At 45.5% G+C, this 22,248-nt stretch overlaps 1 protein-coding gene across 23 annotated transcripts in view; it reads left to right on the plus strand.

The window, feature by feature from the left end:
- The first annotated feature begins 223 nt into the window (after positions 1 to 223).
- The window catches only part of PALS2 (protein associated with LIN7 2, MAGUK p55 family member), a 124,828-nt gene continuing 102,803 nt past the window's right edge, over positions 224 to 22,248 (plus strand). For 2 of the 23 annotated variants that reach the window (XM_051852828.3, XM_070059664.2), the window contains exons 1-2: positions 224 to 496; positions 1,694 to 1,815. The gene's annotated coding sequence lies outside the window, so the exon portion shown is untranslated. Of the gene's footprint in view, positions 497 to 639; positions 702 to 759; positions 1,016 to 1,045; positions 1,242 to 1,403; positions 1,498 to 1,693; positions 1,816 to 22,248 lie in introns of those variants that run through there. The other 21 variants (XM_051852829.3, XM_070059665.2, XM_089315404.1 and 18 more) reach the window with 18 other exon arrangements.

Genomic DNA, 22,248 nt, shown 5'->3' on the forward strand with positions numbered 1-22,248 from the left:
GCGCGGGCCTCCGTGCCGGGCCCCGCAGCGCCACGACCAGGCGGCCGGCGCAGGCGGCTCTGGCGCGCCGGGCGCTCGCGGGGTGGGGGGGGCTCCACCTGGCTGCCGCGCGGGGCCCAGGGGCGGGGCCCGGCTTCCCGGAGGCGGCGGCGCCCCCTCGCGCCCAAGCGCGCGCGTCCCGGCCTCCGGCGCACGCGCGGGGCCGGGAGGGAGCGCGCCCCGGCGGCGGCGGCGGCGGCGGCAGCGGCGGGAGGAGGAGGAGGGGCAGCGCGGCTGAGTGGAGGCTGGCGGCGCGCGCGGTGGTGGTGGCGGCGACCCGAGCCGGAGCAGCCGAGGGGAGCGAGGGAGGGGGCGGCGGCCGAGGGAGGCGGGGGCAGTGAGAGCCGCCGTTTCCCGTTCCCAACTACCAGCCCGAGTTTGTCCATGGGGCTGCTCGGCGGCGCCTGCGGCTGAGGGAGAGCAGCGGCGGAGGCGGAGGCGGCCGAGGTGCGAGCCGGTGAGTTGCCGGGGCCCCCACGCCGCTCGGGTAACGGTCTCGCCGTGCGCCGGGCCGGCCGGGGGGCCCCCTGTTGCTCCTCGCGCGCGCCACGCGGGGACCCTGGCCCGCCCCGCCCCTTGGCACCTGGGCGCCCGGGGGGCCCAGGGGCCCCGGGGACCAGAGGCAGGGCGCCGGGCAGGCGGAGGCGGCGCGGCGCGGCGGGGTAGGCAGCTCGCTGGTCCCAGCCGGGCCCGGTCCGCGCCAGAGGGGCGCGCTCGGCCGGGTCCCCGACTCCCGGGCTACGGGCGGGCCGGAGCGCGGCAACGTGTCCGGCCCATGCTGCTGGCCGCCGCGCCCTGCGCTCCCCCACGCGCTCCCCGGCGCGGCCCCGGCCCGGGGCTGGGGCTGCGGGCGCGGGGCCCCTCCCGGCGCAGGGCTCGGGTGCCCGCACCTCTGCGGCGCGGGCGGCCTTTAGAGCAGGAATGGAGGAGGGGAGCGGCTCCGAGGGGCGGCGTGGCCGAGCTGACACCTTCAGGGGTAAGCCCCGAGAGGGGGCGACTCCGCCGGCTTTTCTGGCTCGCTCCCCGGCACGGAATTCCCGAGGCGGGAGGCTTTTCGGCAACTCCGGCCGCTACTTCCCGAGGCACGGGACTCGAGTTGTTGGGCCAAGTGCTCGTGGGCCGAGCACACGCTGCTGCTCCGGGGGCGTGCACCGCGGAGATCCGCTCTCCGAGCCGGGCTGCACCGAGCTGGAACCGGAAAGGTGGCCGGGGCTTTTGGGGGGGAGTGGGGTGGGCTGGAGGGCCAGGAAGGAGCCGATGGAGGGGGTCTTGCCGTGTGGTGCCTGGACGTGGATCGGTGGGTGGGTGGTTGTTTTTTTTTTTTTTTTTTTTTTTCGGAAGGACTTTGGAACACTTAATTGGGAGTTTCTGCTCAACCCTGCCAGCTACGGGAATTACAGCTGGAGATCACAGCCATTAAACTTCCGTCAGTTGGAGCGTGCATTTGTGTCGGTGGAGGTGGGTGGGAGGGTGGGCGAGGCGGGGAGGAGAATGGGAGACTGACGGGGGAGGCTCAGAAAATTCTCCGCATTACTTGCAAGCAGCCGGTTAAGGTCAGGCTAACCAACCACGTTTCGCTCTTTTCCTACGCCTTGTGGGGATTGTTGGAATTTGACTTTATGCTTGGTGAATTGGTCTCCTTGTTGTAATATAGCCGAGAACATTTGGGATGCGTTCAGGCGCTCTCCAGTGAAGTGATTTTTGCAGCCATTTCTTCGCGTGGAATCTTGGAAGCGCTCGTTCGGAAACTTGCATCGGGGGAACACACCGCGAGAGGTAACTGTTACTAACGCAGAAAGAGTTTCAGCGCCTTAGGAGTCAGCCCCAGACCTGGGCGAACACTAGGTGGCTGTTAGGCGACAAGATGCCACCAGGCCTGGCTACCGTTACGCTTTCTGAGGCCTTATTAGTGGAAGCAGGCAACTTTGGGGAATTGTGTCATTTTGAGGTCATTGGTATCTTCAGTGTGTCATACACTTCAGTGCGCATTTAAGTCCATGTTGGCACAATGTGCTGCTTTTTAAGGCCCGTGTGTCTTTGATTCTAGACTAGGGTTACATAATGCACAAATGGTAACATTTGGAATTGCTCTATTTTGTCCGTAGAGATTGCACACTGTTGCGGGGAGGGGGGTGATGGTGTCTATTCGTGTGTCCTTTCCTTATGCCTCTGAGACCTTTTTCCACCCGGATGGCAACCTGAGTTATTTTGCAGTCCAGGTTAAAGCAACACTGGACAAATCAAGATGTTTAAGTCTAGTAGCTCTGCACAAGGCAGATTTTGGGGGGGGGGGCACACTGGTTTTGCTTTAGGCCAACTGTTGGATTTTTAAAAATGAATCTCATTTTTCTTAAACAACTGAGGGAGCATTTTGCTTTTTTCAAAAGACTCATTTGAGTCTGAAATTGTTCCAAAAGACTACCCAGCCTGTTTTCTGCCTCTCTGCTTCTCCTCCTTTTAGCTTGGGATAACCGAGAAAATCGTAATTGTACCACTCTGCACGTGGTACCTTTTTAAAAATTTAAAATTTAAGTTGTGCGTTTGACCCTCTGTGTCCTTTGCCATTTAATAATAGATGGTCAGAAGAAAATGGCAGCTGTTTGAATTCAATGCCCTTTTGCATATTTGACATCCAAGCTTTAAGTAGGGGTATAATCAGCAAATTATTGCTGAGTTGCAAAAAAATTGTAGGGTTAGTGCTGGGCAAAGGCTATCTAGTTACAAAAATGCCAGGAAAATGAGTATTCAGAGAATCCAGAAAATCCATTTGTTCTTTTGACATAACTTGCTGCACTGTAAATTACTGGGTTCTAGGTGGCTTTTGAAAAAGAGCATTTTGTCAGTTATACGTGAGCTATGAGACACTGATAATCTTCCTTCCCAGAGTTACTCACTTCGATCAATGACTAAAGCTGTGTCAGAGCTCCACTCCAGCTAAGTGTAGTCGACTTGCAAGGGACCGGCTGCTCTTTATCTCAGGAGAAGGAACACCTGCCCACTTGGGGATATTGTCAGTTACTTGTTGAGGATTATACCGAGGAAAGTCAGGCTGGTTTTGTTTCGGCTGTAGGTTCTTTCCTTCTGAAAGTAGTCTTCACGTTGATAAATACTGTGTCGCGAAGCAGAGAATCACAGGAGATCTCTACTGCTCTGGTGTTAGTACTGAATTAAAGATTTTAATTTGGTGTTGTGGGGACCAGTTTTTCTTAGAGTATTTTGGTCGGTCTCGCAGAAGCTGCAGTGATTCCTGCTTTGCCGTTATTTGTGTGACCACTGGGGGGAGACTTGACTTTTCAGCTTGACCACAAATCCATCCTCCCCTACACTGGCTGCTAATCATCCTGAGCAATTTGCCAAAGTGCTGAAACGTGTGCTAAGGACGATGCACCCGGCCGGCGCTGCAGCTCACTAGGCTAAGCCTCCCCTGCAACGCCGGCACCCCAGGTTCTAGTCCCGGTCGGGGCACCGGATTCTGTCCCGGTTGCCCCTCTTCCAGTCCAGCTCTCTGCTGTGGCCTGGGAAGGCAGTGGAGGATAGCCCAAGTGCTTGGGCCCTGCACCTGCGTGGGAGACCAGGAGGAAGCACCTGGCTCCTGGCTTCCGATTGGCCCAGCCCGCTGGCTGTAGCGGCCATTTTGGGGATGACCCAACAGAAGGAAGACCTTTCTCTCTCTCTCTCTCTCTCACTCTCACTCTGCCTATCCAAAAAAAAAAAAAAAAATGCGCAATGCACTCAGAATCAAGTCTTGATCAAGATGTTGAGTGACTTTTTCTTTACCTCACAAAGTACCTCTCTTTGTAAACTGTTATTAACAGTCTGCTTTCTGGTCCCCAGTTATGTGGACAGGAGATGAGCTCCGTGAATACGTTGTAGCTTTCAAATATCTGACTTGCCTGACATTAATCCTAGAAACAGCGCAGGCTTTATGGCTGGCTTAGTGTACACAGATAGTAGCTGTCTGTAAGGGTCTGGAGCATCCCCCACTCTTCCCTGAGGGATACTATATGCAAACCTTTAAGCAGATTGGGCTCCTCTTTTCCAAAGCTTTCAGGGAGATGTTGAAGCATCCCCTGTAGCTAGTTTTCATGTTCAGTTCACTGGGGAGAGGAAGTTCTTCCTTTCTCCTCGTAATTGAGGTAAAGTGGAAGCTCACACTTGTTAAGATGCAGGTACTCTTACTAGGTACAATGAAGTCAGAAGTCTGGTTCCTTGTTTTTTTTTTTTTTTTTTTTTTTTAAGTCATCTTTTAAGATTTCGCTTTTGTCCTAAAGAGTTTGGGGTGGGGGGTTAAATGTACCAAAAGAGATATTTTCTGCTTAGGAAAATGTTCATTCTTGTCCAACTTCAGGGTTGTGTTCAACACCTGGGGATGGTCTTTTCCAAAGGCCTGTGTATTAGGGTTGTTACTGATTTAAGGTGAAATGAGAATGAAAGGTCATACAATGAATTTTTCATCAAACTCAGTTATTTTCAAATCCTTTCTACTGCCTACCAGCCCCTGTGCACAACCTGATGGCAGCTTGCGTCACCCACTTGCTTCTTTTGCTCTGAGATCCGTCATTCTTTGGCAGTCTTTACCACCCCCTTTTTACTGTATTCCATCTACACTGCCAGTCGTCCTGTTCCTCATGAATCCCATTTCTTTGTCCTGCCTTCAGGCTGTCGCCTTCTCTGTCCACTCTGTGGAACTCTGTTCCCACATCCCTCTGTGGCTCACTTTTCGGTTCAAATACCACTTTTACGGACAAGCATTACTGTCTAACCGCCCTTCCAGATGATACCTTCATCCCCCACTCTGTCCTGCTGCTCTTTTTGTTTAAATTTTCTGCAAACCTTTTTCATTCTCTGGATTTCTGTGTTTTGTAATCGGCATACTCTGATTAGAATGCCCCATTCTACTTACCTCTTTTGTTCAACACTCTGTTTCCTGGCACATAGCTGTCATTAAATAAGCAATCCTTCTTAAAGGTCTGTGGTTGCGTCCTTCCTAAGATGATGTTGTTAAAACACACCTTTAGAAAATAAGAGGAGTGGGTAGTTAGGAAGAGCCTGCTGTAACCGTATGAATAAGAGGTGGAATTTATTGTTACGATGCATCGGAATCCGAGGGTAAGGACTTGAGAACTGCAGTGGCAGCAGGACACACTCACTCCCTCTCATCTCATTCCTCACCATGCATTTGCCTCATTCCTTCTCTGGCTGCAGAGGACTCCTCCCCCCTGCACCCCCCACCCCCGGTTGCTCTAATGGAAAAAAATGGCTGCTAGCAGCCTCTGCATTTTTGTGTTTCCACCCTAGATGACTAGAGATAGATTCATTAAAGTTTCTGTTTTTCCCTGTTGAACAAACTTTGTTAGAGCCTGCTGTCACCATGTGTACTGCAATTGGGCAGACAATCCAAGTGGGTGTTCCTGTGATAATGTTCATATTGGGTCACCCCCCCCCCCATTTGATCTTCAAATCTGAAGATCCAAAAAGCACTGCCTTCGATATACAAAGGAAATGACCTTTCTTTCAAGGGAGAAATGTACAGTTTGGTTAAGAAAGATAAAATATATTCATGGAGGAAAGAAATAATATATTGAGTTGATAGTGGAAGAACTGGTGAAAATACTATTGGTATTGCACACAGAAGACTAATTGCCTGAGTATATAAAGCGTACCTGCAAAACAATAAGAAAAAGGCTAACCATCAAGTGGGCAAAGATCATGAACAGATAATTCTCAGAAAAAGGAAATCCGAATGGTTCCTACATATAATATAAAATATAAGTTGAAACTGAGGTATTATTTACATCTATTAGATGGTGGGTCAAAAAGTTTGATAATACTTTTAAAGAGAATTGCAATTAACAGGCATGTATGTTGCTGATGGAAATATAAATAGAATTTTTAAAAAATTTATTTGATGGCTGGCGCCGCGGCTCACTAGGATAATCCTCCGCCTTGCGGCGCCAGCACACCGGGTTCCAGTCCTGGTCAGGGCGCTGGATTCTGTCCCGGTTGCCCCTCTTCCAGGCCAGCTCTCTGCTGTGGCCCGGGAGTGCAGTGGAGGATGGCCCAAGTGCTTGGGCCCTGCACCCGCATGGGAGACCAGGAGAAGCACCTGGCTCCTGCCTTGGATCAGCGCAGCGCGCCAGCCGCGTCAGCCATTGGAGGGTGAACCAATGGCAAAGGAAGGCCTTTCTATCTCTCTCACTGTCCACTCTGCTTGTCAAAAAAAAAAAAAAAAAATTATTTATTTGAAAGGCAGCAGAGAGGGGGAGAGAGAGGTCTTCCATCAGATGGTTCACTCCCCAAATGGCTACAATGGCTGGAGCTGAGCCCATCCGGAGCCAGGAGCATCTTCTTTCACGTCTTCCCATGCAGGTGCAGGGACCCAAACACTTGGGCCATCTTCCACTGCTTTCCCAGGCCACTGCAGAGACCTGGGTTGTAAGTGAAGCAGCTGGGACTCAAACCTGTGTCCATATGGGATGCCAGCACTGCAGGCAGTGGCTTTACCCACTAGGCCACAACACCAGCCCCAATCAATAGAATTTTATGTTGAAATTTTTGAAGAGGATTAAGAAATGGAAATAGAAAATAAATAAAACAAGCATAAATTGATGCAGATGTTTGTGGGAGAGTTAAGAGTTAATATACAACTTAGATGAACACCAGCTTGTATTGTTTTGTTTCTGGCTTTAGTTTCAAAAACAACACGGCCAGCAGGCCTCTCCCTTCCCTCCTGTTGAGGGAGCTGCCTTCCCAGAAACCCTTTTCCTTTCCCTGGTCCTGGTGAAGTTGTTGAATCCCTGGGACTTCCATATACTTTGTATCTTTCCCAGAGCCTAGCACTTTGTTAGCTACTTAGTATCACCTAGTGAAGATTGAACTGATGGAGTTTAGCTTATTACCTTTTTATGGACCCAGTCCATAATTTTTTGCTTTTGGAAGAAATCTTTATTGAAAGGTGATTTAGAATTTCACTTAGTCTATTTATAAACGTGCTTAAAATATTTATTAGGGTAAATGAGCAATATTTTTTCTCAGATTTTCTAAATTTTGGTTTATTATATGTGAATGGGATTTTTTTCCATGTTCCTTTGTTCGGAAGGATAGTGTTTGATCTTACTTGGGTGGGATAAATGTTGTTAGAGGTGGAATGAGCAGCTGCAGGTGTGTGGAACCTTTTTAGAGAAGTTTGAGAAAATGTGAAAATAATGGCTGAGCAGACTGAAGGTGGGGCATGTGCTTAGGAGGGGGAAATGAAGAGTGAGACATCAGGTTGGGGAAATTCTTTTTTTTTTTTTTTTTTTTTTTTTTTGACAGGCAGAGTGGACAGTGAGAGAGAGAGACAGAGAGAGAAAGGTCTTCCTTTGCCGCTGGTTCACCCTCCAATGGCCGCCGCTGCAGCCGGCGCACCGCGCTGATCCTGGCAGGAGCCAGGAGCCAGGTGCTTTTCCTGGTCTCCCATGGGGTGCAGGGCCCAAGCACCTGGGCCATCCTCCACTGCACTCCCTGGCCATAGCAGAGAGCTGGCCTGGAAGAGGGGCAACCGGGACAGAATCCGGCGCCCCAACCGGGACTAGAACCCGGTGTGCTGGCGCCGCAAGGTGGAGGATTAGCCTATTGAGCCACGGCGCCGGCTAGGTTGGGGAAATTCTATGGTGGCTTCATCCTGGGAGGCGTTTCAACTCCTGATAAGGTTAAGCCGACAGAGTTAAATGCATTCTTTGCCGTTTTGTTGTGGGGTCCTTTTACTATGAACTGACAGGTACAGGAGATCCTTATGGGTGTTGAGTCCTCTGGGGTTATCCTACCCTAATAGGGGATTCCTTAGGTGTAGTATGGGGCAGCAGTACCTTTCTGTAGTTAAAGTGTAAAATAACACAGCCTGTGGAGCAGCCTGTTTGACCACCAGTCATTCACCGTGGCCTGTGGGATCCTGCGTACTTAGGTAACTGACCCCAGAACTGAGGCTGTTTTGCCGAGTCTTTACTTCATGCGGGTCTGCAGCTCTACAGACATCTCATTGATGCCCATTGCTTAGCTCACTCGCATTCTCCCCCCTCCTTTGCCTGCCTGCTGCTTCCCTCCTCATGAATATTGAGGTTTGCTTCTCTGAAGAAACTGTCATTGGCTGGCCACCTCCACAATTTATCTTTTCAGTACAGCACAAATTATAACACAGCACTTATGTAAGTGGCAAGTGCACTTATCTGAGTAGATGATTTATGTCTTTTTGTTCAAATGAGCCTTGAACATATATGCCTGGTTCTGCTTGAACGCCCGTGTTTTTCCTTTGTGCTTACTCCATTTTGGGAGCTATACTAAATGCTCTGTCTACATATTGTCTTATTTGCTCATATTAGTTTTAAAATCCAAGTAAATTCCTGATGTGATTATCAGTTTCCTGTGGCTGCTGTAACAAACAGGTAGACTTGGGGGCCTACGAGTAAAAATAGAGACTTATTCACTCATAGGTCTGGAGGACAGGCATTTCAGACCAGGTGCAACAAAGCCAAGGGCCAGCAGGGTCTGCCTTCCTCTGCAGGATTTAGAGGAGGATCCTTTGGTTGCATCGTGCAGTTTCTGTTGGCTGCTGGCATCCCTTGGCTTGTGGCAGCCCCTCTCCAGTCTTCAAGGACCGCATTTTAACTCTTCGTCAGCCCAGTTCCCCCGGCCCCACATGAGATCTCCTGCTGAGAGCCCCCAGCACAAGAATGTTAACTTAATCACATCTGCCAGACCCTTTTCCCAGATAAGGTAACACTGACAGGGTCCAGGGATTCAGATTTTTGGGGGGAGGACTGTTACTTAGCCCACCACAATGATACTCAAGTGGGTTTAGAAAAGGGTGGGAGGGACTAGCGAAAGTGCCCTCCAGCCACCCACCCACCCACCCAATCCTCGTCCCTCTGTAAGTCAGTGTTTCTCAACCAAGGGTGATTTTGCCAGTCCTCTCTCCCTAGGGACATTTGGCTGTCACTGCTGGGAGGGGGCTGCTACTAGTATCTGTGGGGTAGAGGCCAGGAGTTCTGCAAATAATGCCCAGACCCATTGCACACCACAAAGGAATCACCCATCCCACGTGTCAGTGGTGCAGAGCTCGATGAACGCTGACCTGACTTGAAAAGGACTGGTAGTTGTTTTTGACTGACTGAAGGTTGATTTAATACTGATGGAGTTTGTGGATTCAAAGGCTTCCATAGCCTAGGCAGTTCATGTCAGGAGCCTCAGGTGATCACTGACGTCATACATAAGAATGTTAATTGTTAAATTAGCAAGAGTCACTGTGCACTAGCTCCCCATGCAGGACCTCTGTCTTCAGAGAGTTGTATTATAACTATGTCTAAGTGTTCCCAAAGATTTATCATTCTTGGGTGCTTCCTTAAAGTTAATTAAGTTTCTAAAAAAAAGTGAAATTAAATTCAAGGTGCAATGACTTTCAACAACACTTGTCTTGACTGTTGAGAAAGTTTTTTTTTTTACCTTGCAAATTGTTGAAATCCACTTAGTATAGGGTTGGTCTTCTGTGTATAAAGTTAATAGAAAATGGATCTTAGTGGAGAATGGGACTGGGAATGGGAGAAGAAAGAGGTGGAGGATAGGGAGAGTGGGTGGGAGGGGAGGTATGGTGGAAAGAATCATTATATTCCTAAAGTTGTACTTACAAAATGCATCAAGTCTGTATTCCTTAAATAAAAGGTTTCTTTGAGGGGGGAAAATAAATTTAAAATTTGATTTAAGTGAAGAGTCACAAGAAATAATTCACATGTATCTTAAATAAGATTATTACTCAAAAACATAACTATATGCTCATGTGGTGGTCTGTTCTTTGGGTAGGTACCTTTCCCTAGGAGCTCTGGGTCGTTGTTTATATATAAACTGGTTATGCTGTCACCCATTACCAGCTAGGGATTGAGAACTTACAAAGTTTGTGAAGCAATCCCAGTGTGACACGTGTATTTCTAGTGTTTGACGACTCATTTGTTTATACTTGTTTTGCTCACTGTTAATTTTACAGCAGTTTAGCTTTCTGTTTTGTCACTTGCTTTTCTTGGGTTTTTCCAAAGCATTCAACTTGGTTTTCATACAAAGAACACTATAACTCCCACAGTCTTGTATCAAGTAATATATGATATATATGAAGGCACAGAAATTCTATTTTATACAAAAAAATAGCACTCCAAGGAATTGAAAGTGCTACTTCCAGTTGTAGCTCATTTTTATAGCTTCTGACTTGGTGATATGGTGACAGCTAATATCATAGTTGTTTATAAATTCCTGGATGTTTCAGAAATTTTCATTTTAGGTGCTATCATTCTAGAGTTTTTCAATTATCTATAAAATATTACTATAAATACTGTATTAATATTACTAGCTTAATGCTTGAGTTGCTTTTCTGCTAACAGAAACATTGATTTTTCATTAACTGTAATAAATATTACTTAAAATCTTGTTTATAAGCAAAATACTATCCTCAATGTGTCTTTTTTTTTCTTAAGATTTATTTTTTTATTTGAAAGTCAGAGAAAGATAGATTATCCATGTTCTGTTTCACTCCCCCAAAGGGCTGTAATGGCCAGGGTTGGGCCAGGCCAAAGCCAGGAGCTTCTACCATGTGTCAGGGGCCCACACATTTGGGCCATCTACCACTGCTTTTCCCAGGCCGTTCAGGGAGCTTGATTGGAAGTGAGCAGCCAAGACATGCGAACTACTGCCCCTATGGGATGCCGGCATCACAGGCGGCAGCCTTACCATCTACGCCACAACACTGGCCCCTCCTCGCTGCTTCTTGAATAGTTAAATCATAGAACCGTTGAAATTAGGAACCATACTTAATTCCTTTCTCTTGGCATGGCAGAGGAGTTGAAGACATGGTTGGAACCCCAGTTTTTCTAGCTTGTATGGTGTTGAGGACATGCAGCTCCGTTAGTACAGTTTCCTGGTGAGGTGTTTGGAGTTCCTGCTGAGCTCGGTGTAACTCATCTCTAGGGCGGGGATTCTGATACCCACTTGTATAGGGCTAGTGTAAGATTTCACTCGGCTAATACAGAAGAATGGTAGCACAGAGTCTGGGGCATGGGCATGTTCAGTAAATGTCAGTGTCTTTCCTTCTCTTACTCCTTGGACAATGTTCTAAGTACAGAGGATAAGATGAATTGAGTAAATGCTTTCAGTTGGCTTTTCCTGGTCCATAGTTTTTGTTTTCCTAGACTATGAGAGTTAAAAATCTCATTTTGTGAATATTTTTAAGGAGTTTTGCTTTTAAAGTTCTCTAATAAGTTATGCACTGCTGAGTAAAGTTATGTTTTACATGACATTTCCAACTCTAAAGATTTTATAAAATTGACACATCCTGATTTTTTTCCTCATGCCTTCCACCTAAAGGTCTGCAGAAACTGAGTCACATTTGATAGCATAGCATCTTGTTTTGAATAAAGACATACTTTTAAAATCACCATAATGATTTATTATCCCACAATAGGATATCCATAGTATTTGAATGAATGTGACTGTCTTCAAATACATTTGTCTTCCTTTGTATTTTACTAGAATATTTATGCCCATATACATAAAGGAAGTGTTGTTGAGTGGGCTTTTGGTCCTAACAGTTAAGATGCCTGTGTCCTATGTCGGAGAACTGTGTTGAATTCCTGCCTGTGACCCCTAACTCAAACGTCCTGCCAGTGTAGACCCTGTAAGGCAGTGATGATGACTCAAGTAGCTGGGTTCCTGCCACCCATGTGGGAGAAATGGATTGAGTTCCTAGCTTTGGCCCAGCCCTGTCCTGGCTGTTGTGGACAACTGGGGAATGAAATAAGAGATGGGAGATTCTGTATGCCTCTCAAATAAAAGTTTTTAAAATTTATATGGAAACTTTAACTTTTGTTACATAATTATTTGCCTTTTTAATCTTTTTAATATCTTTTTAGCTGGGCCTTTAAAACTTTAACTGGGTAAAGAAATTTAATTCATTGAGGTTATCACATATTTCAGAAGTGAAATGGTTATATTTTTATACAAATTAATTCAAATGTTCTTCATTTTTTAAAGCTAGAAATCTTTTGGAAGGGGAAAACATATTTTGGAACCACATCTTTAAGAAGGTTGGAATTTTTTTTTAAAGATGCATTTATTCATTTGAGAAGCAGAGTTAGAGAGAGGTCTTCCATCTGTTGATTTACTCCCCAAATGGCCGCAATGGCCAGGGCTGATCCGAAGTGAGGAGCTTCTTTTGGTCTCCCATGTGGGTGCAGGGGCCCAAGCATTTGGGCCATCTTGCACTGCTTTCCCAGGCCATAGCAGAGAGCTGGATTGGAAAAGAGCAGCCAAGACATGAACTGACACCCATGTGGGATGCTGGCCCCACAGCTGGAGGCTTAGCCTACCACACCACAGTGCCAGTCCCCAGTTGGAATATCTTATGAGACCAGGTAGTCACAGTATGCCCTCATTGAAGCACCAAGTTCTTGGAAAACCTCAGGCAGAGAAATTTTCCATGAAGCAGTTTAAGACCTCATGGTGTAAACAGGGAGACAGATTATGAATGAACTTATAAAAATCCTTCATACTGTTAACTCACACCCAATTAAAACATTAAATAGAATATCTCAAATGTTATCAGTGCTTTGTACTGTTCAGTTTGCCAAAGCCAGAAAGTACACAGTGAGTTTCCATTCACAACTACTTGCTTGAAAGAAACTTTACAAGATTTTCAATGTGGACCTTAGTCCTCAGAGGCATTTCCAAAGGTGTCTCATTCAGAGCCTTTCTTATTTTCACTCAGTTATGGACTTCAGCTTCTGGTTCCAGCTGCTGTCCCAGCATAACTTGGATGTTTCAGATAAAACAGAAGCTTTTAGTAACCTTTATTGAACTCGCCTCGCTGGCTGTGTCCACACAGATATTTATAGTTTGTTTCTACTCATGATAATTTCACGCCAGTACTCATGAGGACATGGCAATGGAACACTTGGCTCTGTCAGTCCTTGTCACTCCCACCTCCATTCTCTCCTTCCTAACAGCCTCTGCAGTTCTAGATGGAAGCTGTAAATTTATTTCATCTCTCCTAAGAGTTTGTACTTTTACTCTGCCATCTCTCTATTTCCTTCTCTTTTATTATCCAAACCTAGAACTCCCTCCTTCCGAAAATAGCTTCAAAAAGAGCAACTTAGGATTTCTTACTCAGTGGAAATGTTCCGTGTCAGTCAATCTGTGTATGTAAGTGCAAACTGGGATCTCGCATAATAAAGGGATTACTTTATGTAATTTACCTTAGGAAAAACCCTGTCTTTGTATCTCCCTTCCACTCCACCCCCCCAGCTAAGCATCGTCCCAGGAACATAGATTATGCTTAATGTATATTTTTGTTATTTAAAAATGTACATAGTTTATCATATACAGAAGACTAAGTTGTGAAAAATTAAAAACAATTCTCACCCATGGGGAAACTTGCTACTCATTTGTATGAATTAGTTTTAAGATGAATTCAGACACCTATTTTAATTTTTTTTTTTTTTGACAGGCAGAGTGGACAGTGAGAGAGAGAGACAGAGAGAAAGGTCTTCCTTTGCCGTTGGTTCACCCTCCAATGGCCGCCGCGGCTGGCGCGCTGCGGCTGGCGCACCGCGCTGATCCGATGGCAGGAGCCAGGAGCCAGGTGCTTTTCCTGGTCTCCCATGGGGTGCAGGGCCCAAGCACTTGGGCCATCCTCCACTGCACTCCCTGGCCACAGCAGAGAGCTGGCCTGGAAGAGGGGCAACCGGGACAGAATCCGGCGCCCCAACCGGGACTAGAACCCGGTGTGCCGGCGCCGCAAGGCGGAGGATTAGCCTAGTGAGCCGCGGCGCCGGCCACCTATTTTAATTTTAAAGCTTTGATTCTTCAATAGCAAGAGGTCGACCATGAATTGGTTAGATTTAACAGCCAAGGTAAAACAGAGGTTTTTATTTTTATTTTTTAAAGTTTTATTTATTTGAAAGGCAGAGCAGCAGAGAAGGAAAGAGGGAGGGAGGGAGAGAGACAGAGATTGATTGATCTTCCGTATGCTGATTTACTCCCCAGATGCCCACAACAGGCAGGGCTGGACCAGGCTGAAGCCAAGAGCTGGGAATTTGATCCTGGTTGCCCACATGGGTGGCAGGAGGTCAAGTACTTTGGGCATCTTCTGCTCCCTCCCAGGTACAGTAGCAGCATTGGATTGGATTGGAAGCAGAGACAGGTGTCTGTCCTAGGCACTCAGATAAGGAATGCTGGCTTCCAAAGCAGTGGTTTCACTTACTGTATCACAATGCACAGCCCCAAAACTGTGTTTTCAGATGGGATGTGAGCATGAGTGGAGACGATTAGGGGGAAATGAGATGTGTAGTTGTGCATTTGGGAACTGTAAAGATCAATGGGACGGGCTGGCACTGTGGCACAGTAGGTTAATCCTCCGCCTGTGGCACCAGCATCCCATATGGGTGCCAGTTCATGTCCTGGCTGCTCCTTTTCTGACCCATCTCTCTACTGTGGCTGGGAAAGCAGTGCAAGTGGTTGGGCCCTTGCACTGGTGCGGGAGACATGGGGCTGGGGGGATCTTGACTTCTGGCTCCTGGCTTCGGATCGGCCCAGCTCTGGCCGTAGTGGCCCTCTGGGGAGTGAACCAGTGGATGGAAGATCTTTCTCTCTGTCTCTCCCTTTCACTGTCTATGACACTGCCTCCCAAATCTTAAAAAAAAAAAAAAAAAAGGTGATTAGAACTGAAAGTTTATATTAAGGAATAAAAGTGAACTGGGTTAAATAGGTGTAAGCTAGATTTTAAGAAGACAAAGTTTTTTTTTCTTTAAAGATTTATTTGTTTGAAAGAGTTACACAGAGAAAGAGAGGCAGAGGTCTTCCATCTGCTGGTTCACTCCCTAATTGACTGCAACGGCCGGAGCTGCACCAGTTTGAAGCCAAGAGCTAATTCCAGGTCTCCCATGTGGGTGCAGGGGCCCAAGAACTTGGGCCATCTTCTGCTTTCCCAGGCCACAGCAGAGAGCTGGATTTGAAGTGAAACAGCAAGACTGGGACTGGCACCCATATGGGATGCTGGCACAGCAGGCAATGGCTTTACCCACTATGCCACAGCACCAACCCCAACAAAAGTTTTTTTTAATGCAGCATTGGTCATTAACGTGTTCTTTGAAGGTGGTCTGTGTGACAGCCTCATGTTGAGTGGATTGCGCTGAAGAAGCAAAAGGCAGGAAGAGGCTTGCAGTGACATTTAAAGATGAATTAAAGAAATGGGTTGTAGAAAGGATGAAGAATGAGAGAGAAGTGTGACAACTTTGAGTTCGCCATTCACCCGGGCAGATCAGATGGCTTAGATGTACTTTGAATCGTAGGCCAGGATGGTCCCTGGATTTTCAGGGTTTGAGAATCTTCCCCATAATGCTAAGATTTTCTTCAAGATAAGCCCTGGTCTTGTTTTAAAGGATCTCTTAGGTTATTTTTGTTTTAAATAGGTTATATTCTCTAGATTTTCATAGGTTGTTCTCAACTGTATTTGACCCTTTTATAATTAATGGATGGAAAAGTTCTTCGGAGACCACCAGTTAATTAGTCAAGTTTCATTTATCCCTGCATGATCTACATATTGTTAACTTTCAATGGAAGGACACTAATGGTGATAATGATGGATTAGCTATGTGCTCTCATTTGGGGGAAGAGAAAGGGCAGAGGAACCGTAAAATTTTTTTTAAAGGAGAAAATTGGAAAATCAAGGGACTAAAAGCAGTAAAGTAAGAAATATAATATTAAACTAGGAGTACAAAATTTTAGAAGTTGTTCAAATATCTGACGTATATGCATTATAGAGTTAGGTATGGTGGAGAAATGCAAGATGTGGCTTCATTATTATCAGAAGGCTTTACTTTGGACATGGGTCTTCCTGTCTGTATTTTTAGAAATTTTTATAAAAGAACAGTGCAGCAAATAAATCTCGTAACCATGACCATAATGTCTCTGTAGAAAGCCAGCTTGTGAGAGCAAAGAAAGTGGAATGAATCTAATGCAAGAAACATAGAACTGTATTAGCTCGATGCATCCATTTGCCTTATTTGAAATATGCCAGTCATTCTCTAGGAAGGTGGTGTTTTAGATCCCACCGGCCGGAACCTTGGTGATATCTGAAGACATTTCTGGTGTCACACCTGGGGATGAGGTTGCTGCTGACATCTAGTGGGCAGAGGCATTCATAGGACAGTTATCTGGCCCAAATGTCAGCACTGCCATGATTGAAAACCTCTGGAATATGGAGTAGGTAAGTTTTTCCCTGGGTGTTTTTGGAGACCTAGGTCAGTTTCTTGCTATCTTTTTCCTAGGCTTGATCAGGTACTGTTCTTCCAACAGTGCACAATACAATTGATGCTTACTGTTTCCTGTATTGTGTTCTTATCCTAAGGTGGTGATGGGGACACTTTGTTTTACCAGAGGCCATCTGGACATCTATAACATTATTTGCAAGTGTGTACAAAGTTATCCACTTAAAAATTAGCCTGTTGCAGATTTATTGAATTTTGACTCTTACCTGCAGTTATTTTGGCAGGGCCAGACCAAATGATTTCCCCTACCTTACTTGGCCTGCAGGCCCATTGCCCCATCCCCCAACCGCTCCCTCCACCCCCATCCTAAGGGTAACCTAGATACTTTGTTAGGCAAATATTTCTAAATTTTTACACATTTTTCCTTGGGGTGGCATTTTTCTGGTAAGTTAATTTATCTTGTATTTACTTTCACTAATTCAGTTCTTGAGGGGTCACTCTATATTCAGATTCTTAGGGCCTCTTGTGGTGGCTTCTTTAAGGATGGTATTCTCTTTAGCAGCCCTGCTTTTCCTGTGCTTTAGATGCTGCATGTCCCAGGTCAAAGTTGAGCTAGGTCTTGAGTCCAGGGTGTTTGTTTTTTTTTTCTTAACAGCATTGATATCTGTGGTAATTTTTGGATAGGTTAAAAGTTTAGGCAGCAAGATACTTAAAGGAAAAGCTATCTAGGAGTTATTTCTGTTAGAATAATATTATTCCTTCGTACAAATAAAGGTTGCCCTACACATAACAGCTATATTTAGGAAGGTTTTGTGATGGATTTATAGTGGTAAATGGAAAACAGTGAAATACTAGGATGAAACAAGATGTGCAAGAATTTTTGTTCAGCTTTATCGATTTTGTTAAACACAGAAAAATAATTCATTGTGATAAAACAGTTGAAGGAATAAATCCTTAGTGGATAAAGGAATGATTTTTTAAAAAAAGATTATTTATTTGAAAGGCAGAGTTATAGAGACAGGGAGTGAGAGAAATCGATCCTCCATCCACTGTTTCACTCCCCAAATGGCCACAACAGCAGGAGTCAGGCCAATCTGAAACCAAGAACCAGGAGCTTCTTCCAGATCTCCCATATGGGTGCATGGCCCCAAGGGCTTGGGCCATCTTCTGCTTTCTCAGGCCATAGCAGAGAGCTGGGTCGGAAGATGAGCAGCCAGGACTTGAACTGGCGCCCATATGGGATGCCTTCACTGCAAGGCGGCAGCTTTACCCACTATACCACAGCGCCGTTTAGTTTTGTTTAGTAAATCGGGTTTAGTTGTGTTGGTATATCGTTCCTCCAAGGTTTGGGACCAATGGTGTCTTGCTCTGCTGTGCTGGATTGTCCTGAATGTGACATGACATTTAATATCCCTGTTCCCTACCGGAGTCACTGGCACAATCAGAGATGCCCTCACACTTTTCCCAATGTTCACCGGGGAGAGAGGTGATGCTGCCATTTAAAAAAAAATGCACCGTATATCTTAGGAAACATGTCTTTGTAATCAGCATCACACAGTGGCTGTTGCTCTGCCATGAAGAAAGAATACTTGAGCACACACGCTCCTCTCAGGGGAGGCCCAGAGAGTGCTGGGGAAGAACCGTGTTTGCCTCTGCAGCCTTAGATTATGGATTATTCAGTTGTACCTGCTTTCCAGTATAATAGTGTTGCTTTCTTTGGTTTTCACTTCTCTTGCTTGAGTATTTTGTGAATTTCACATTGGGGGCTCTTGCTTGGCTGGGTTTTATTTGAGCGGATTTGATGCAGCTGGTTCGAGGGTGTCTTCCTCAGAGAATTACTGAGGCTTTTCTTTGGTGCCTGTCAGAGCTTCCAACACAGGACACTTGTGATGTCTCTGAGCCTGGTAGGTGTATTTGAACCCTGAATCCTAGAGATCCTCAGCCAATACCCACTCCCAGCCCTCAGTGTGGAGAAAGGACTGAATGGGGCTGATTTCCTTGTTTTCTTCCTCAACCGACTAGCACATTTTCAGTAAAACTAGCCTTTCACAAGGTGAATGTCAGTCCTTTGAGGTCCCTGCTCAGTGTGGAGAGCCTTGGTTGCGTTCTCCATCTTCCACAGGCAGGACCTACACTGGTGCTGAAATGAGCAAGCGCCCCAGGGCGGCGATGACTTCACCACCTGCTCCAGGGTCCCCCACATTCAGCTTTGCCCGTGGGAATTTCTTCAGAGACTTTTTATTTAATTAAGATATTTTATTTATCATTTTTTGATGTTTTGTAAATGGGAGAATTATTTTCAGATTACCCAGCCTACCTTTCAAAATTCTGACACGTGACCTTCACTCATCTGATTCTGACTTCTTTCAGGTTTCCTAAAACTACTTGTTTGCTGTTCTTTTGATTTTTCATTTATTTCCCACCTCATATCCTCTATTGTTGGAGTTTTATTTCTTTTTAACAAAGATCCATGCTTTTATTTATTTGAAAGGCAGAATTACAGAGAAGGGGTGGGAGTGAGGGAGAGATTTTCCATCTGTTGGTTCACTCCCCAAATGGCTGAAATGGGGTTGGGCCAGGCCGAAGCCAGGAGTTTGGAACTCCATCCAGATCTCCCACGTGGGAGATGGGGTGTCCAAGTGCTTGGACAGTCTTCTGCCCAATCCCATTTGGGCTGAGGAAAAGCACGTGTCTTTACATTTACTATGATTTTCAATTTGAACTTAAACAGCCATCTTTGTAAATAGGAAAGGGGCCATTTGAAGGGTAACAGACCACTGACTGTGCAGTGAGGCCAGGCTCCCCCTTAGGTGAAGGAGCCCAGTGTGCAACAGTTGACCAATGTGGCAGTCTTACCATGGAGCCTAAATACATAGGGCACAGCTCGTCCCAGTGATGAGAAACCAGAATTTTTAAATTTCATTCAATAAGTATTGACTGCAGTGTATCTGACAAACTACTAGGAGTACAGAAATAACTAAGATGCCATGTCTGTCCTCAGAGCCCGCTGACTGTGTTGGAGGCAGCTGGATAAGTTCAAGCACAGTCAGTTCTTACTCATACCGGTTCTGATCTTCAGAGCCCGAGCAAGCTCTGGGTCCCTGAGTGCTATGCTGTTTGCAGGGGAAGTACAGGAAACACAGCTGTGGTTGACACTGTGTTCAGCTGATCAGTACATAACCTTGTTTTACATGTGCTTGTGCTTAAACACAGCATATAAAATACGTATTATTGATTTTTATATTGGCCGCACAGCCAGCTCCCATTTGAATGAAGCTTCTCTCTCTTATTTTCTCTGTATGGCACACCCCAGCTGTCTTGTGTTGGAAACACCAGGCAGGACTTCAGTACCATGCCTTGGGGTTATTTTTCACAGCAGAATCATAAACAAAAAGCACAAAAAATTTTTGCTTTTAAAACTTCTGATTTGATGGAGGATTAAGCCTTTTTACTGTAATGTAAATTTAAAATGCTATCTCAAAGACTAAAAAACAAAGAATGGAGGAGCGTGGAGAGGAGTGAAGGGGAGAAATATCATTATATCCCTGGAATTGTATGTACAATTTGTATTGAATCTGTTAAAAACTAAAAAATTTTAAAAAGAACATAAAACATAAAGCAAAAACACTATAGCACAGAAAGGACACGTGTTTTCAGCATGACAGTGGAAACATGGAAAGCAGAGGGTAACATTGTCAGACCGCAGCCAGGACTGTGCAGTGTTGGGCAACTCAGATGTTTGTCACTGAGTATCTACAAATGACCATAAAACTCCTGAGTGTTGATTTTGGGGTTAAAAATAAATATTACTTGGAAGAGAATTTGTAAATGCAGAATCCATGAATAATGCAAATTGCTTGTATTTGTTCTAACTAAACTGTAAAGAGCTGTATATATCAGAGATGGCTAGGGTGGGTCAGGGAAGGCCTCACCCCAGACAGGTTGAAGTTACAGCAGCATGAAGCAGTGGAATTGGGGAAGAGAAAGTGATTCACTGTGGCTGGAATTAGCAGGAGCCCTGTAACAAGGCACAAGAAGGGATGTTTGGACTGGACAGTTAACAGGGAGGCTGTGAAGGCTCCTACGCTGTATTAAGGAATTTGGGTTTATAGATAATGGGGAACTAGTGAACTGTATATTTGAGAGGCAGAAAAGCAGATAGAGAACATGTGTCCCCATCTGCTAGTTCATTCCCTAAATGTCCACAAAAGTCTTGGTCGGGAGCCCAGAACTCAATCCAAGTCTCCCATCTAGGCGGGAGGATCCCAATTGTTTGTCCACAGTCTGCATTAGCAGGAAGCTCGAATCGGGAGCCAGAGGCAGAGGTCAAACCGAGGTGCTCCCAGAAGGGATGCCAGCATCCTGATCCATGTCTTAACAGGCCAAGTGCCCACCCCTAGTGAATGATTTTAACCAGAAGAGAAACACAATCATATTTGTATTTTGCAGAGCTCACTCTGATAGTGGTACTGGGGACAGATGAAGTAAGAAGAATAAAAGAAGGTTTAGATATGAAAGTGAACAATGTTGAGAATGAGAGCTAAGGCAGTGATGATGGAGATCGAGGGAAAAAATGGTTATTATTCGAGAAGTATGCAAGATATCAAACTGAATAGTCTTGGTGACAGAATAAGGGAGACTGAACAGCCATACAAGGGTGCCTTTAATTAAGATGGGGAACATAGGAGGATAACCACAGGGAGGAATGGGATAAGTTCTGGAGATGTCAAGTTTGTGGTGCCCATGGGATATCTTTATGGAGATGAAGACGGAATGAGTCTGGTGATGCTTTGGAGATAGAGATTTGAGGTTAGGCACTGATAAATAGCTGAATGCCTGCTGTGTGTGATGCCACAGAGTGAGTGCAGAGGAGTTAGAGCAGGGTGTAAATTTCCAGCTAGGGGAGGCAGGCACCACATGAAGGTAATTTCAGGTGAGTGCTGTGATGAAAGTGAAACTAGCAGGATGAGAGTGGCTCAGGTTGGGGTGAGCTTAGATTGGGTGTTGGGCCCATTCTCTGAGGAGGTGATGTTTGCCTGGAGACTAAATGAAGACAATAGGGATGCATACGTGGCTCTCTGGGAAGGTCATTTCCAGCAGAGGGAACAGAAAAGGAGCTGGGTGTGTTTGAGGGAGGGCAGAGGTACACAGGGTGCTGCATCTTGAAGGCTCTGGTCAGGGGTCTGCGTATTTTTCTAAGTACAGGGGGAAACCTTTGGGCAGCTTTAGCAGAAGAGTAACAGAATCGGTTTTATGTTTTGAAAGGATGGCTTTTGCTACTCTATGGAGAACATTGTTGAGAACTAGAGTGAGAGTACAGGAACCAGCCAAGTGACCCCTGCAGTGGCTGGCAAGGGTGATGATGGGTCTGTCGTGTGATAGCTGCAACTGAGTGAGGGACCCAGTTGGCTTTTCTTCAGTCACCTCTGTCATGACTGAATAATCACTGATCTGTTATGAATTCCAGATATTATTGTAAGTGGTATGTGAAACACGAGATGTCTTAAAAGCAGAAATCACCAATAAAGTTCAATACTCTAAGATTATATTGTTTTGAGATACTCATTTAAAAAAAGATTCTAACTTGCATATTTAGTGAAATGTGGCAGTGATCCTATAGTCATATTTCATCTTTATTGGTGCTTATTAAGTGTGCGAAAATGCTTTCCAATAATGCTACTAATTCAATTATAATCCTGTATGTTTTCTTATAATAAAGAAAGCTTTGACCTGCTTTGTTAATTAGTGATTAGGTCGATAAAAATTTATGCAAAGCAGGGCTACTACATTGTGAAAGCAGATTAGGAATAGCCATTTATTTGAGCTCTGTGGGTTTTTTTTTGTTTTGTTTTGTTTTGTTCAGTTTTTAAAGAATCTGTAGGCCCCACTTTTTTCTGTCTTTGTACTATGCTTTAACAAGGATGTCTATAGA

The sequence above is a fragment of the Oryctolagus cuniculus genome, chromosome 16 (genome assembly GCF_051225735.1).
Source record: "Oryctolagus cuniculus isolate XC-2025 breed Fujian yellow rabbit chromosome 16, ASM5122573v1, whole genome shotgun sequence".
Lineage (NCBI taxonomy): Eukaryota > Metazoa > Chordata > Mammalia > Lagomorpha > Leporidae > Oryctolagus > Oryctolagus cuniculus.